This window comes from Quercus lobata, chromosome 11 (assembly GCF_001633185.2).
Source record: "Quercus lobata isolate SW786 chromosome 11, ValleyOak3.0 Primary Assembly, whole genome shotgun sequence".
Lineage (NCBI taxonomy): Eukaryota > Viridiplantae > Streptophyta > Magnoliopsida > Fagales > Fagaceae > Quercus > Quercus lobata.
This window is the reverse complement of record NC_044914.1, coordinates 25,099,979-25,116,444: the sequence shown is the minus strand read 5'-3', so window position 1 is coordinate 25,116,444 and position 16,466 is coordinate 25,099,979. Positions and strand designations below refer to the sequence as shown.

The 16,466-nt window shown below is 32.9% G+C and overlaps 1 pseudogene; it reads left to right on the top strand.

The window, feature by feature from the left end:
• Positions 1 to 10,929: 10,929 nt before the first annotated feature.
• LOC115966613 lies at positions 10,930 to 15,836 on the top strand (annotated as a pseudogene).
• The last annotated feature ends 630 nt before the right edge of the window (positions 15,837 to 16,466 follow it).

Here is a 16,466-nt window from a genome sequence, read left to right as displayed (position 1 = left end):
CCAAGACTCTTGAAATTGTTGACAAAATGCTTTCTAACTTAAAGGTTAAAACTGAGGGTACTTCTACAAGTACTCCAACTGCTCGAACTATTTCCAAAAAAGAAATTGTTTCTGAAGAAAATACAGATTCTCATACTGTTTCTTCTGTTTCTGCAAAAAGAATCTTTGATGATGATTTCCCAGAAATTAAAAGACTTGTTGGAAACCCCAAACCCATGTCTTTTACTAAAAACTGGTATTCAAAACCTACTCCTCCTGATATGCAGTTTGAAGAGAGATCTTTTCAAACACAGTTTTCTGTCTCTGCTGATAAGCTTTATGAATGGAATATTGATGGTTTGTTTGAACAGGAAATCATTAATAAAATGAGTCACATGTCTATGGTTGGTATTGCTTATCAAAATAACCATGACCTTGATCAACCTGAAATTATTAACTTGCTTCTTACTGGTTTTTCTGGTACTCTTCGTGGATGGTGGGATTCATACATCATTGAAGAATCCAAAGAGTCTATTAAACATGCTGTTAAAAAGAATGATGAAGGTTTGCCTATTTTTTATGAAAGTATTGGTCGTGGTATTCCTGATGGTGTTAATACCTTGATCTATACTATTCTCAAACATTTTGTTGGTACTCCATCCAATATTTCATCTCGTGATTCTGATTATTTGAATAATTTGAGTTGTCCAACTATGTCTGATTACAGATGGTATCAAGATGTTTTTACTTCCAGAGTGATGCTCCGGAAAGATTGTCATAAGCCTTATTGGAAAGAAAAGTTTATTGACAGTCTGCCTCCTATCTTTGCTCATAAGGTAAAACAAGAATTGATGGGTAAAAATGATTCTATTGATTATGATAATTTAACCTATGGTGATATTTTCAGTACTATTAAAAAACTCGGTATCAATATGTGTAATGATGAAAAATTGTTAAAACACCAATTAAAGAATAAAAGAAAAACTAAATATGAAATGGGAAATTTTTGTGAACAATATGGTTTGCCTCCTATTGCTCCTTCTAGGCAAAAAAGTAAAAAACATGATAAAAGCCATAAAAAATATAAAAAATACAGAAATAACTTTGTTAAACCTAATGATTTCTATGATAAGAAGAAAAATGTTTCTAAAAAACATGTTAAACAAAGATCGGGTAAAGGTAAGTGCTTTAACTGTGGTAAACCTGGACACTTTAGTAAAGACTGTAAAGAAAAACCTGGTAAGTTGAAAAACAAGTTCAACATGTTAAACATTGATGATAATGTGTAAGAAGAATTATTCAGAATTCTTGAATCAAACAACTCGTCTGATTCTTTGGAAGATGATTTTTCTTCTTTCTCTGATTCCTGCTATCAATCTGCTGATGGTTCTTCTGATTCTCCTAATATTAAAATTGGTTGTAGAGATTCTTGTTGCAATGTTGTTAATACTCTCACCAAGACTGAAGAAGATGAAAAATTAATAATTCAACTAATTAATCAAATTCAAAACCTTGAACTCCAGAAAGAATATTTGGATAGGTTTAAGAAAAATTTGATAAGAAATGAAACTGGTAAAAAACCAAAATCTACTATAAGTTTTGAAGAAACTTTGGAAAGATTTAATAAAAAGAAATCTAAAGAATTAACTGTTAATGATCTCCAAAATGAAATTCATATTGTTAAACAAGAGATAAATGAATTAAAACATGAATTTAAAAGCATGAAAAGTGATAACAATAATCTCAAACAAGAATTGACAATGTTAAAACTTGATAAAGATCTTAATAAATCCAGTAATGAACAAAATGAGCACAGTGATGGAGATGAATCCAGTCAACAGGCTCTTCTTTCTGATAAAGGTACTCCTGATACTTTCACTGATCCCCAACTTGCTTTTGTTAATAAATTACTTCCTCCAAAATGGTTTACAAAAGTTAAAATTGTTGTTTCTCCTAATTATCATTTCACTGTTAATGTTATGATTGATTCTGGCGCAGATATGAACTATATCCAAGAAGGACTAGTTCCTTCAAAATATTTCGAGAAATCTACTGAAAGATTGGTTTCTGGCTTTCTGCTAATGGTTCTCAAATGAAAATTAAGTATGAATTGAATAATGCTCACGTGTGCCATGATAATGTTTGTTTCAAGATTCCTTCTGTTCTTGTCAAAAATATGACTGATAAAGTGATTCTTGGTCTGCCATTTATTAATGCTTTGTATCCTTTTCTTGTTGAACATGATGGAATTACTACTGATCCATTTGGACAGAAAGTAAAATTCAAATTTGCTTCAAAGTTTGAAATTGATATTGATAATTTGTCTTATAAGAAAGATTCTCCCATGAATGAACTTGTTCAAGAACTAGTGATGAATTCTTACCAATATTTCACTGATGATTTTAAAGGTAATTTTCATAACACCAAAATGTTAAATACTATCCATTATCCTAACATAATCAATGATTCTTTGCAGGAATCGGACAATGATGCGTGAATAAATACCACTAATAAGTGGGATAATAGTAATATTCATATTTATACCACTAGTAAGTGGATTATTATGGAAAAGAAAAACAAGGGAAAAGCTCCTGTACAGGACTATTCTCAAAACAAAGGAAACCCAACGGGACAACCTTTTAAAATGCATGAAGGCGCATCTTCTGGTGTAAAACCCAGTGGATCAACATCCCTTCAAAGAGATGTCCCCGTAGAGGTGACATACTCCAATGGTGATATATTAATTGCTCTACAGGAAGTTTTGTCGAGAAATTTACAATTCCACAATGGAACCTATTCAAAATTACCAGATTCTATTAAATTCATTCTTGACAACCTTCAGTTTGCTTTTACCAAAAACCACAGTAATGTTTTTCAAAAAACCCTTAGAGCCCTTGAAATCCACCTTGTTAACCTTACTGCTCAAAATGAGATTTATATGAGCCATTATGGTAACCTTATTCCAAAAAATGACCTTGCTTCAAATATTGACTTTGTTCCAGAAAATAACCTTGTTTCAAAAAAATGAGGCTCTTGTGAGCCGTCTTAAAGCCTACACTAGTCAACTCTTTGGCAAAGAGGAAATCCATTCGATGGATAAAGAGACTATAATGAGCACTGATTATGCTAGATTGAGTCTTAAGACCCAATCCATGTTAAGAAGTGCTGTTGCCAACTTGCCTTCAGATTTACAATCTCGTATTCTGGATAGCAAGGCTATGTTTAGGTCTTTTGACCTATGGTCCAAGTATTTCAGAAAACTTGTTACTGCCACTATTCCTGACCCTAATGAAATAGACGAAGGTGATAATGTCTTTATTCAGCTTGAATGGGAAGATCACTTTGGGAGCAGTCTCAGAGTATATGAAAAGAAACATCCATTTCCTGGTCTCCTTATTAATTTTGATGATGGTTCATATTTCACTGAAGAAGATTCAGATGATAGTGATGATGATGATCCTAATTCTAGCTGGCTTTCCCAAATGTTTGAATATGGCTTTGTTAGGTTCGTAAAGTTAACAAGTCATAAGCAGGCCAACCAACTTCCACAGATCATTCAGAATGCTATTAAAGGGTTTGAAAACTCTTCCACTAGACCTTTTGTTACTATTAGATGCTGGAGCACTCTGCCAAAATGGGAAAGAAATAACTGGATGAATGTTAACCCCTCAAAGCATCTCATTCTCATTAATGGTTATACTCACCAAGGGCCATGGTTCAAGGGAAATTCTCAATTATCCTTTAAAGATCCTTTTGGTCTTGCAAACTGCTGGAGAAATTATTTTAATAATCAAATTCGTGAAGTTGCTCATAATCTATGGAAAAACTATCATTTCATAGGAAGCACAGATAGAATTACTGTTTTTGGTCCCAAACCCTATGCTGATGCCTTTGTTCACCTACAAACAGAAGATCATCCTAATCTAGAAAGTTTTCTCATTCCAGGGAAAACTCCAAGGTTTGAGCCAATTTTGTATTGCGGATTCTGTAATAAGTATGCTATTTACCATGAGCATGTTTGTGATTCTCCACAAGGTCCTTTTGATCCTTTTGATGGTTATCCCTCTGATGCTTCCTCTACTGATTAATGAGGTCACTACTGTTACAAGACTGGTGTTACTTTATTTTTCTGGCTTGCACAACAACCAAAATATTTTATTGTCCTTCACAAATATGTTACGGAAAATCCGGAACTGATTCATAATACTCTGAATTTTGCGGAAGATTTTGATTCTCTTATTTGTCTAGCCTGCACAGTGGCCAATGCTCCAAGCTGGTTTTCCACCATTATGATGCTTCTAAAAAGATTGATGTTCACGTGAAGACAACAAAGTGCATGCCTATTAGTTCCTTTTGTTGGCTTCTTTCTTATTGGCTTCTTTTGTCTCTTAAGGACATCAATAATGAGGCCTTGTTCCTACACTTATAGGCCTATTGCTGATCTCTACGGAAGATTCCCATAATCTTGTGGATTCCTCACAAGATTGGGTCAAAAAAGAAGAGAAATTCTATTTTACTATTCATCTATCACTGTTCATCCGTTACTGTTCATGACACTGTTCACTCCGAATTTTGCCTATTTAAGGGGGGTTGTCCCTTATGTTTGGGGGGATCTCAAGCAAAGTTTTAGTTCTGATTTCTCTTCCCTTAGAACTAGCCTTCTTAGAGAGAGAACCCACCTTGCTTCTACTTCTACTACCTTGTTTACTACCTTATTCACCTTTGTTCACTACAAGCCTTGTAATCCTACAAACCTTGTAACTACGACTTGTTCAAGCTTTGTAATTGTTAACCTACAACTGTTGAGATATTGTATTCACTACTACTACTGTAAGTGTTTATCCTACTTTCAATAAGAAGTATTTTCAGTTCTATGTTCATTACTTTACTTGTTGCTACTGCCACCTTGGACGGATTACCGCCATACTAGACGGTTCTAAATTGCTTTCATTTATTTTGAACTATTGTTCTTATTTACTTTGAATTATTTTGATATATACTGCTTGGCTGGTTCTACCGCCTTATTAATGTTCTTACATTCAAGTTATTTACATTCAAGCTATTTACTTTCAAGATACTTACATTATCTTCACTACAATATTACTGTGCTTCCGTCTCCTTCTCTTCATCAGTGCGTCCCCTTCCCCCTTTATGGTATCAGAGCCACTCTTTTCTGGCCGGTGGTAGTGTGGTTGTGTTCTTTGTCTTCACTACAATATTACTGTGAAGACAAAGAACACAACCACATTATTCCTTCTTTACTGCGTCCCCTTTATGATATAACTTGAAAAAAAGGCTCAAACACATATATAAGTATTACATTCTAAAAAAAAGGCTACCCCCTTTGTCTTCACTACAATTATTTTGAAAAAAAGGCTCTCCTAAATATTACATTCTGAAATTCATCATATATATTAAAATCTAGAAATTTATTTACCTTTTTTCCTTCTTTATATAAGTATAGAAATGATGTTCATCTATATATATACACACACATATATGAGGTGCCAATTGCATTTTTGACCTTGCAGGAAAAGGCTTCACAACATAAGCTTTTAGAGAAGGTAGTTGCATAGTGGTATTGCAGGTAATGATTCTACTATGTTTCCCCATTTCAAATCTTGGCTGCCATGTTCACTTTGTTACCTTTGTTCATCTACTTTAATATATTGCTGTTATTGGAGATTTTTTTTGTCCTGCTATTTAAAATGTGCATTATATTGCTGTCATTCTTTTTGTCACCGTTTGTAAAACTTCCTTGTAGCCCAAATTAATTTGATGAGTAAAGAGTACCATCTGCTTGATGTCAAAATAAACTGAATCCTTTTTCTTGTTCATCACTTTCCTTTGGCTATCGCTGGAGAATAATGTTTCTAAAACTTGAATTAGTTGTATGGATTAGTGTCCTGGTTTTAATCTTTGACTATTTTCCATATAACTTTCATTGCTCTGCCAGATTTGCTAGAATTGTTGAAGGAAAGATAATTGGAAACCCACTTAAATCCTCTAGCAAAGTTTTGGGTTTTGACGATGGAAGAAATCGTTATTGCTTGAACATCTCCTGGAGCTTGGTGTAACTTAAACGGTTGCTATATTTATCAAAGGTATGCAACTATGTGGGTAGACCTGAGGACTCCTTTTAGAATAGTCAGCACCATTTGGTTTTTTGGTTGTGTCAATTGAGATTTTTGTATCCTTTAGAGTGGTACACAAAATTTAGCACTCCTGCTACTTTAATGAGCCTTGCCTTTCACTTCTAGATTATATTCACATATGAAAGTTGTATGGTGAAATTTCACACTCAAAATTATGTTAACCTTTTTAAAATTTTGTTTTGTTTGTTTGTTGAGAAGCAAGGGTGAATGTAGGATCCTGTCATTAGCATAGGATGAGTGTTTATATGAATAACATATTTCATGATAAAATGCATGTTTAGAAGAGTGTGTGTGTGTGAATATATATATAAAACTTGTATACTTTAGGTGCAGTATATTAGGTTTCCCGTTCTCCAATTAAATTCAGACACTTTTTGAATTTAATTATTATTGGAAAAGATGACGTTATTCTTATCTTATTGGTCCATGCAGCCAACTATTTGAATTCAATTGGAAAATTTAATGTACTGCATCTAAGATATTCTATCTAAGTTTACCTATATATTACAGAAATAAAAATAACAACACATCTTTGCACCACTATTTATGCTTCAAAGACCGCTTTTGCCTCTTTCAGGCCACCAACAAAAATGTAGTGGAGGATCTTAGGACTCAGGGAAAGCAAGGAGGGAAGGATACACTGTCATAGCTTGTAATAGTTGGTTTTAGATTTATAGTGTTTCTTTGTGTGTGCTTTCATGGTTCAGATTTTCAGATGGCTGTAATCTACCTGTTTCCCTCAGCCTCTTGCACTGAATTCATCACACCCAACCAAATGGTGTGATTCTTGCTCTAGTTTTTGGCCCTAAATTGTTCCTACTTATGTTGGAAGGAAGCTATTGATATGGGCTTTATGGTTGAACTGTTCTTTCTAGGAATGCAACTTTCTGAACATTCAAAATGTGAGGACGCGTATGGAGAAGATGTCATGTATAGCTGGTTAATTATTCAGCATGCAAGTTTGCCAATCCCTTCTTATGTTGCTTGTGAATTTCTCACTTAAGGTTACAAAATTATAAGTTCATACTTATGTGTGCCAATGTACGGAGATCCTATTGTTAGCTTGCCTTTTCCATTTTGTAGGATTCTTGTTTAGTAATGTTATTGTAGTTTACACATGCGTACATGAGTATTTTTTAAAAGAAATAATTTATTTATAATATAAAAATATTATGAAACATAGATGCTTTTCTATAATAAAAATATAAGGGGATAACTTAGACACAGTACTTTATATATTGTTCTTAGATACCCTTCTAAATTACAGCTACATGTCTAATTTTATAACTCAGCTGACTAGTCATTGACACCTTTTCTTTCCTTGCTAGCAAACCTATTAGCTTCAGATTTCTTAAGGGGTGTTTGGTTCGCTTGATATTACATTACGGTGTAATGTTACATTCTTGTAACTTAGATTCATGTAATCATATTACAACAATTAAGATTAAGGTGTTTGGCTCATTGAATTACATTCTCATCATAATCCAATAAAATAGTCTCATCACCAAAAAAATGCCAAATTTATCCCTAAACCACAAATACCCTTGGAAGACCCAAAATGACCAAAATACCCTCAAAGTCACACAAATACTTCTAGAGTGACTAGAATACCCTTATGACCCTTAAAATGAATATATAGGAATATATTGTATTATATTATATATATATATAAATATATATATATATATATATATATATATAATAAAGGACTCAATTTAATTCATAAATTTCGCAATTTTGTTAAAATTAAGATTGAATTGATTCTTTTTTTAGGAAAAACAAAATATATATATATATACACACACCAAAATTACCTACAATATTAAATAATAGCAACACATAATCTAGCTTTTTCATAATCCATCATTCAAAATTATTAGAAATAATGCTTCTGCTTTTGGAATAATCCCACTAACATCAAACTTGCGTCTCTTAATCCCACTAACATTATATCTTGACCATGATAGAACAGACAAGAATATAAGCCAGATACCCCCTTAGACTTCTCAAGCAAAATCTCAAGAATGAGAAGGCTATTAGTCTTCTCACAATCTCAAGGGACGCATTACCTAATTTCACTTTTCTTTTTTCATGTATAGTAGATCCCTATAATGCATTGTAAATTGCAATACGTAGGCTCCTAAGAGATGACACTAATTTCGAATCTAATACTTGAGATTTGAGTGAGTGAGTTAAGATAGAGTAAGTGAGTTCGTGCATCAAGAAGGAATTGTTTGTCTGGTAGGGGAAAAAAACCAATTTTTTTTCTCATAGCTTTTGTTTTCTTTCAAAGTTAGATCTTGACATTGATACTTGGGATTGGGCTTCCGGAGTGGATTTTGGCAGCTAAGCGGTGGTTGGGTTTGGGTATGAGTAGTTTGCGGTGGTTTGGTGTGGGTATGCGTACAGGTTGGCTTCTGGTGTTAACATCAACACTCAACATCAAACCCAGTTTTTTTTCCTTCCTTTTCTGGTATTTAGAAAGAAATTTGGTTACTGCTAAATACTTAAACTGTTGTGATTGTGTGAGAAATCTGAGAGATCTAACGTTATCAGTTTTCTCGCAAGCCATGAAAAAAAAAGGATTAAAGAAATAAAAAGAGACTGTTAACACCCGTAAGTTGAGTAATTTTGATTTATTTTTATAGAAGAAGCTCAAAAAAAAAAAAGAAAAAAAGACAAATGGTTGTAATCTATATATAAAATAATAGGTGAAGCAGAAAGAGTGTGAAATTGAATTCCAAATTAAAACTCTAATTTTGTGCCATGTGTCTAGAATCTGAAATTGAAGTTGAATTTTACATCATGTGGCTAAATGTATGTGGGCTCATCCTCATTAAAACCACTTCTATGTATCGGGTCAAGTGAGTTACTGTGCTAATTAAGTTTTTTCTTGATTTTGTAATCAAACGCGAAAACCAAAGAGATTAATATCGGTGATAAGAACTTAGTTTGGGTACATTGCATAATTTCCAAAAAGATAGCAAAGCCAGAGTTTGCGTCTTTGTTATAAATTGCTTACAAAGTTTGCATCTTTACATTTGCACTGAGTTTCGGATTAAAGTATTTTCTTCTTGGTTCTGACATTGAGTTTTGTTTACTATTCACTTACAAAGTTTGCATCTTTACATTTGTTATAAATTGCTACTATGTGATTAGATGCACATTATACCTAAAATTCACTATCCTTATATTTGGCTTTTTGTACAGGTTTGACACCTATAAAATGAAGAAAGCATTGCTGTGAACCGATAGATGATACTTTTTGCAGGCTGCAAAGGAACTTAGTGATCAATGAAATCTCACGCGAATTGGAGAGGACCCGGCTGTAGATGTCTGGATGGCAGATGTGAGTCACTATGTTTTTAAAATGTTCAGTGAAGGTAAATGTTATGAACAATGTAAATTTTTCAGAGAGAGATTTATTATTCTATATTTATGCAAGTTTGGTCGCCTTCTTGGAGTGGATCACTCCACCCTGTCTTTCTACTGGAATTTTTTATTCAGATTGTTACAATTTAATTTGAAATTTTATTTGAATTTTCCTATTGTTGTTACTATCATAAATTATCATTCCAATTGTTCAATTAGAATCTAAAATTGGAGTCCAATTTTACTATACACGTGTACAATCTAATTATTTTTAATTTTGCTGTCATGTACAGAAGCCAATGAGATGAAATTAATAACACATTAAACACTCATGCTTTGGGAATCGGTAGTACCAATCTAAATCCATTGGACCTACTTCGTGATAATACAACTATAAAGGATGAATAAAAACACGCACAAACCCCTCTCTCTATAAAAAGAGATTAGAGAGAATTTCTTTTATCAGCTATGGAACTTCAGAGGTTTTTTCTTCACACAAATGCCCATCATGTTACAAAATGACCCATCGTAAAACTACAAAATGAGTATAACTCTGAGGGTTTTTTTTTTTTTTTTTTTTAAATTTTTTAAGTTGTGAAAATTTCAATCACCAATAGAGATGGAAGATTCAAAAGCGTGAATGGATCTTTTGGATAAACATTGTCACCAAGGTTCATCTTTCTGTGTAAAATATATATACTGCTAAGTTTTGTTAATGAAATTTTCTGGTTAATAATATGAATTTAGACTTAACTGAGTTTTTTTAAACATAAATAAACTCATGATTAATAATATATCCATTTCCGTGCGGTAGCACGAGGCTACATACTAGTTTAGAAGATTAAAGGAAGAGTATCTAAGGTATTGAACCTAATTTTACCCAAATATAAAATTCATTTTAAACGTATTTTGTATTATATTTATTATAAAAGAACTCTAATTTAACAAATTTTAATTATTGTTTTGATTAAATTTCCTACACTTATCGGTATTAATTGTTTGTAATATCAAATTGTGTTATTGAAATCCATATCAATATTTCCTAATTGAATGCTACTATTATTTATATTAAATATCAATATATATATATATATATATATTTATAAATTTTAATATTTTATTTATCTATATATATAATCGAAACTTTTGAAGCTCCCACAAATTTTCATGTCAGCATTATTTTTTTTTTTTTTTTTAAATTCTGATTTTTTTTTTAAACCCCGATAATACGTAAAACCCAATAATACAAAAAAAAAAAAAAAAAAAAAAAAAAAACTAAATTCTGATTTTCTATTTCTCTCGTTCCCCTTCTCCTTCCCCGTTCCACTTCTCTGTCATAAAAAACCTCTGTTTCTCTTCAACACAAAAAACCCAATAATGACTTTCTTCTCCATTGTTTCACAAACATGATAACGACTACACAATGCACTTAGCAGAGAGGCTCCACAGCACCATTGAGATCTGTGGCGGATTGACCCAAGAGACAACTCTCCACTTCCACCCATTTGCATGGATGGGTTTGCTTGAGGCTTTTCTCTCTCTCTTTGGAACACTGGTAATTCAGGTTTTTCTCTCTCACTCTTTGGGTTTTCAATTTTGGTAGATATATAGATTCAATTTGCTTCTTAAAATTTTCCACTCCTACTTAGGGTTTTGGTTTTAGGTTTTTGAATTTCTTGATTAGTTTATTTTTATGATTAATCGATGGGTAGTCCCAACCATTTAATCTGTTTACATAGGTTGTTGAAATTAAATAGTATTGGTTTCTTTTGAATTGTATGTACCAATTGATTTTTCTGATTGATTTTGTTGAATTTTGGTCTGTGTATGTGATTCAAATTTGAGAAAATGTTTAGTTGAAATTTCAGATACAGTAGGTTTGGATAGATTAGTGGTTGATTAGAGTTTAAATTTCGTGTTTTTGATGACCAAGTTTATGAATACCCAGATTTGTTTTTATTTTTTATGGATGACCAAGTTTGTGATTTTTTGGGGATATTTCTAGGTTTTTCATGTTGGTTTGCATTACCTGATGGATGCAATCAGGCTAAGATAGATAGGTTTTTCTGTTGACAGCTTAGGCGACATGGGGGAGGCATTGCTTACTTGAGTGGCAGTGCTTCTGCTCTGTCCCTGTGTAGATACTATTTCATGTAATGGAGATCAATAATGATTATTCTAATGAAGCCACAAATGTCATTGCTTTTCAAGTAGTCATGGGTTATGCACCTAGCTTCATTTTGATCCAGGGGTTCCGATTCAAGAGTACATGTCTTAAATGCACACAGGGGAAATACTATAGACAGCCACAGGCTTATGCATTTCGCTGGGCAACAGGGTCTTGATAAGCAACATAATCTTATGGAGGTGCTCTCTCTTGGCTACTTCACTCAGGCAAAATTTATTGGTGACAAGTAAGTTGGGCTATAATGTTTGATCTTTATATTTTCTAAATGTTTAGGCTATTTGCATAAATTTTATTTTCCTGTAAACAATTCTTAAAATTATTTTTCTTATAGATTGATGTTTTGTTTAACATGAATAACATGTAGAATGCACCCCTCCTCCTCCAAAAAATAAAAATAAATTCTTTCAAAGATCATGAGTTATTAGAGACTAAACAACTGGACAGATCTTCATTTTGACTTTAGCTCCACATGTTTAACTCACTTATCAAAATAAAATTGTAGGAAATTTATTGCTTTCTAGAACCAAAATTTCTGCAATTATTGACCATTTTACTTTAGTTTGACATGGCACTGGCAGTCAACTAAAACTGCTGGTCCCCAGCAATTTGTGCAAAGAGTCACTTCTTTGCATAAAATATAGATTAAAGCTTCTTAGATTGTGGAAGAATCTATTGTAGAGAGATAATTAGAGTCAAAGAAATTATGTTGCTGCTGCAATTCTTATAATTCTTTTGAATAAGAGTATGAAATTGAAACTTTGAAAGTTTTTTGCCTGTTTGTTGTTGGTGATTCTAACTATCGGAAAATTTCATTTATTGTTGTTTTGGTTGTCATCAGTTGTCTCATGAAAGAAAAGCTTAATCAATTTGAATATTTTTAGTGGAAATTGAGCTATGAGTTTGAATTTTTTATGATTCATATGTTAGAAATTGAGATTGGTATTGATGGTGAGATAGGTTTATATAGTAGAAAGGAGATTAATTGAATCATAATGGTTTCTAAGGTTATCAATTTGAAAGTTTAAGGGATATTGATAAGTAGGATTGATTTTTTAATGATTAGAGTTTTGAACATAATGGTTTCTTCTATTAATGTTTCTTGAATGTTGGCTGAAAACTGGATTCCTATGGCTAGATTGCTGAATAAATATATTGCTTGAAATTCATACAGATTGTCAGATTGATTGCTGCTCATTCTCTCTCAATTGCGCGCTATAGTCTGCCCCCTCAATCTTTGCCTTTTATCAATGCCACCACCAAGGTTTGCTACTTTAATCTAATTTATTTATTTATTTTTTAATTTTTCTAGCCTACTTATGTATAAAATATATGATAGTTGGCCATCACGAAACCTTCTTGAAGGTTTTCCAAAAAGGGTTTCACTATTGGGTCTATGAATCTCTGTCAAAATTATTGAAAAAAGATGGAACTTTTCAATCAAATATTATTGGCCTTCTCTTTAAATATTGTTGCAACAAAGGACTGAGCACACATGCTGCTAATACAGTCAACTTCCAAGGAATGATTTATAAGTTATTGGTGAATATGTCAAATATCTACAAAATTTTCACAATCACTAAATCAGTTTTGCTTCCAACCGTTATGCATAACATTTTATCCTTCAAAATAGTCAACATTCATCATTAAGTTTACTTCCAATAAAAAGAAAAGTTTGTACATACCTCATTATGAGACATCCGTAGGAAACATGGATCAGTAGAATTCCCGTTTATTGCTATGAACAATTTTTTTTTTTTTTTTTTTTTTTTTTCAGTAGAACATCTTTGTCCAAGTTTTACTTGAGTGTACAATTTGAAAAATATTACTTTTGTTAGGTGCCCGAAGAAGTCGTCCTTCCTGTGCAAGTAGAAAATCTAAATGGAATAGAATTTGTTTTCCAAATACAACTAAATGACTATAATCTTAAGTATGGATGGGAATTCTACACTCTCAAGAAAGTTTTTGAATCTTTTGAAAATACTGACAAAGCAATTTAGCTTGATAAAATGTCAAAAGCACGAATTTTTTAATATAACAAAATTACAAATTAGATATTTAATTTGTTTATGTTGTAATACATTTATCAACCTGTTTTATTGTCAGGCTTACATTAGTGATACTTCAAATGAATGTAGTAGCAACTTATCAAGTGAACAAGGTGGTGATTCTACAAAGTTTCAAAAAGTTGATGTTTAAAGCAATGTGCAACTCACACCAACATCTATGCTCAAGGAAAACAAAAGGACATATTTAGTGACTATTACAAAGCAACAAAGGAAGAAGATACAAAAAACACTTTTTAAAGTTTTTTTTTTTTTCAATTTATTTGAAATAATGATTAAGTAGTTCTTTAAATTTGTGTTTCATACATTTTATGGATAATTGAGGATGTTAAAGATTTAATTCTTCATTTTATTTTAAACTTAAGTTTGATTTCTATTTTTAATTATGTAATTTAATGTTTCATATCAAAGATGGGAAACTATAAGATTGGAATTCTAATGTACAATCAAAGAGGAAGAGAAAAAGAACATTTTATATCTTTATACACAATAGCTTTCCCGTGCATCGCACATGTTAGCGACTAGTTTATTTATAAAACCGAGGATTTTGCTTTCAAGTACTATGAAAAAATGATAGGAAGCCCAGAATTTAGACCGGAGAAATCAACTTTAAAGCATGTAATTGGGTATTTGTTACGTACAAAGAAATGGCGTCTGATTTTAGTAGTTTGTAATGATTTAAGAACTATAATGTGTTGCCTGATAGTTCCACTTGTTCAAAATTGGTTAGTAGTTGCATTAGAGCTAGAAAATTCAAAATTGTTGAGACTTTGCTTGAAGTTTTCAAATCTAATGGTAAAGTCAGTGTATTGGCCTTTGGTTCTGCAATTAGAGGCTACAACAAGCTTCATATGTATAGAAGCACCATTGTAGCATTTGGGAAAATGAGATCTACGGGAGTTGTTCCAGATTCTGAATGTTCTTGCCATATCATGGAAGCTTATATGAGACTTGGTGATTCTGAAAAAGTGGTTGAATTTTTTTGTGAATTAGAAAGTAGTCAACTAGATTTTTATTCATCACCATTTTGCACTTGTATATATGGGACTCTAATTGAGTCCCTAGGAAAATCAGGAAGAGCTTTTGAAGCTCTTGAATACTTTAAAGAAATTACAAGGAAAGGAATTTCCAAGAATTCGTCAGTTTACTCTTCCTTGATTTGTTCTTTTGCAAGCTCGCGAGAAGTAAAGGTGGTCAAAGATCTTTTCGAAGAAGGGAAAAGCAAACAAATGTTGAGAGATCCAGGGCTCTACTTAAAAATAGTGTTGATGTATGTGGAAGAAGGACTAATGGAGAAGACACTTCAAATTGTTAAAGCAATGAAAAGTTCAAAGTTAAGAATTTCTGATTGTATATTCTGTGCAATTGTCAATGGCTTCTCAAAGAAAAGAGGATTTCTAGTAGCAATTAAGGTATACAAAGAGCTAATTTCTCAGGGATGTGAACCAGGACAAGTTACCTACTCCTCTGTTGTAAATGCATATTGTCATCTTGGGCTCTATTCGAAAGTTGAAATGTTATTTTTAGAGATGGAAACAAAAGGGGTTTGATAAGTGTGTTGTGGCTTATTCTAGCATGATTGTAATGTATGGCAAAACGGGGAGGCCTAAAGATGCAATGAGGCTTTTGGCCAAGATGAAAGAAAGAGGGTGTGAACCAAATGTTTGGATTTACAATTCTTTGATGGAAATGCATGGAAAGGTCAATAATTTAAGACAGGCTGAGAAGTTATGGAAGGAGACGAAGCGAAGAAAGGTTGCACCAGATAAGGTTAGTTACACTAGTGTTATTAATGCTTAAAGTAAAGCCAAGGAGTTTGAGACGTGCCTAAGATATTACAATGAGTTTAGGATCAATGGGGGTGAAATTGACAAGGTCATGGCTGGAATTATGGTTGGAGTTTTTTCAAGGAGTAGTTGGATCGATGAGTTGGTGAAGCTTTTACGGGATATGAAATCTGAAGGAACACGATTAGATGGGAGGATTTATCGATTATCAATGAATGCATTGATGAATTTTGGGTTGCAAGTGAAAGCCAAATCGTTGCAGGAGTATTTTGCCAAAATGTACTTGGATTGAAGCACATTTTTCTTTTGAGAAACTGCCCCCCAAAAAGGAAGGGGAGCTACGATTCAATTGAAATTTCAGCAAGATAAACTACATCAGACACTACTGGGACTTCCTCAATCCAAGTACAGAAAGGAAAAAAATTACATGCTGCTCTTGCTAAGCTGTGAGCAACCTTGTTTCCCAGCCTATGTGTATGCCTAAAAACCAAGTGCCTAAAGTGTGTTGACAGGACCTTGATGTTAGAGATAATGTGTCCAAAGCTAGCTGCAGAGAAACTCTCATCCTTCATAGCTCGAATTGCAATGTCCGAGTCGCCTTCCAGGATGATGTGATCGAAACCAAGCTCTTATGCAAAGGAAAGAGCCCGCCTTGCTGCCAACACTTCCACCATCTCCACCGAGGTGGGCAATGGAATAACTTGTGTTAATGCAGCCATAACTAGACCATGGTCGTTGCGAATGATGGCTCCTAGACCAACTTCACCCTTCGTTTGAAAAATAGCGCCATCAAAGTTGATTTTTACCCAATCCGTGGGTGAGTCTCCCATTTAGTGTGGATTTGGGTAGGAGGAGGGTATGGTGTCGGGGTGAGAGCTTGATGAAATTCCAGTAAAGCATCCATTGCCACAGAGTATAGTAG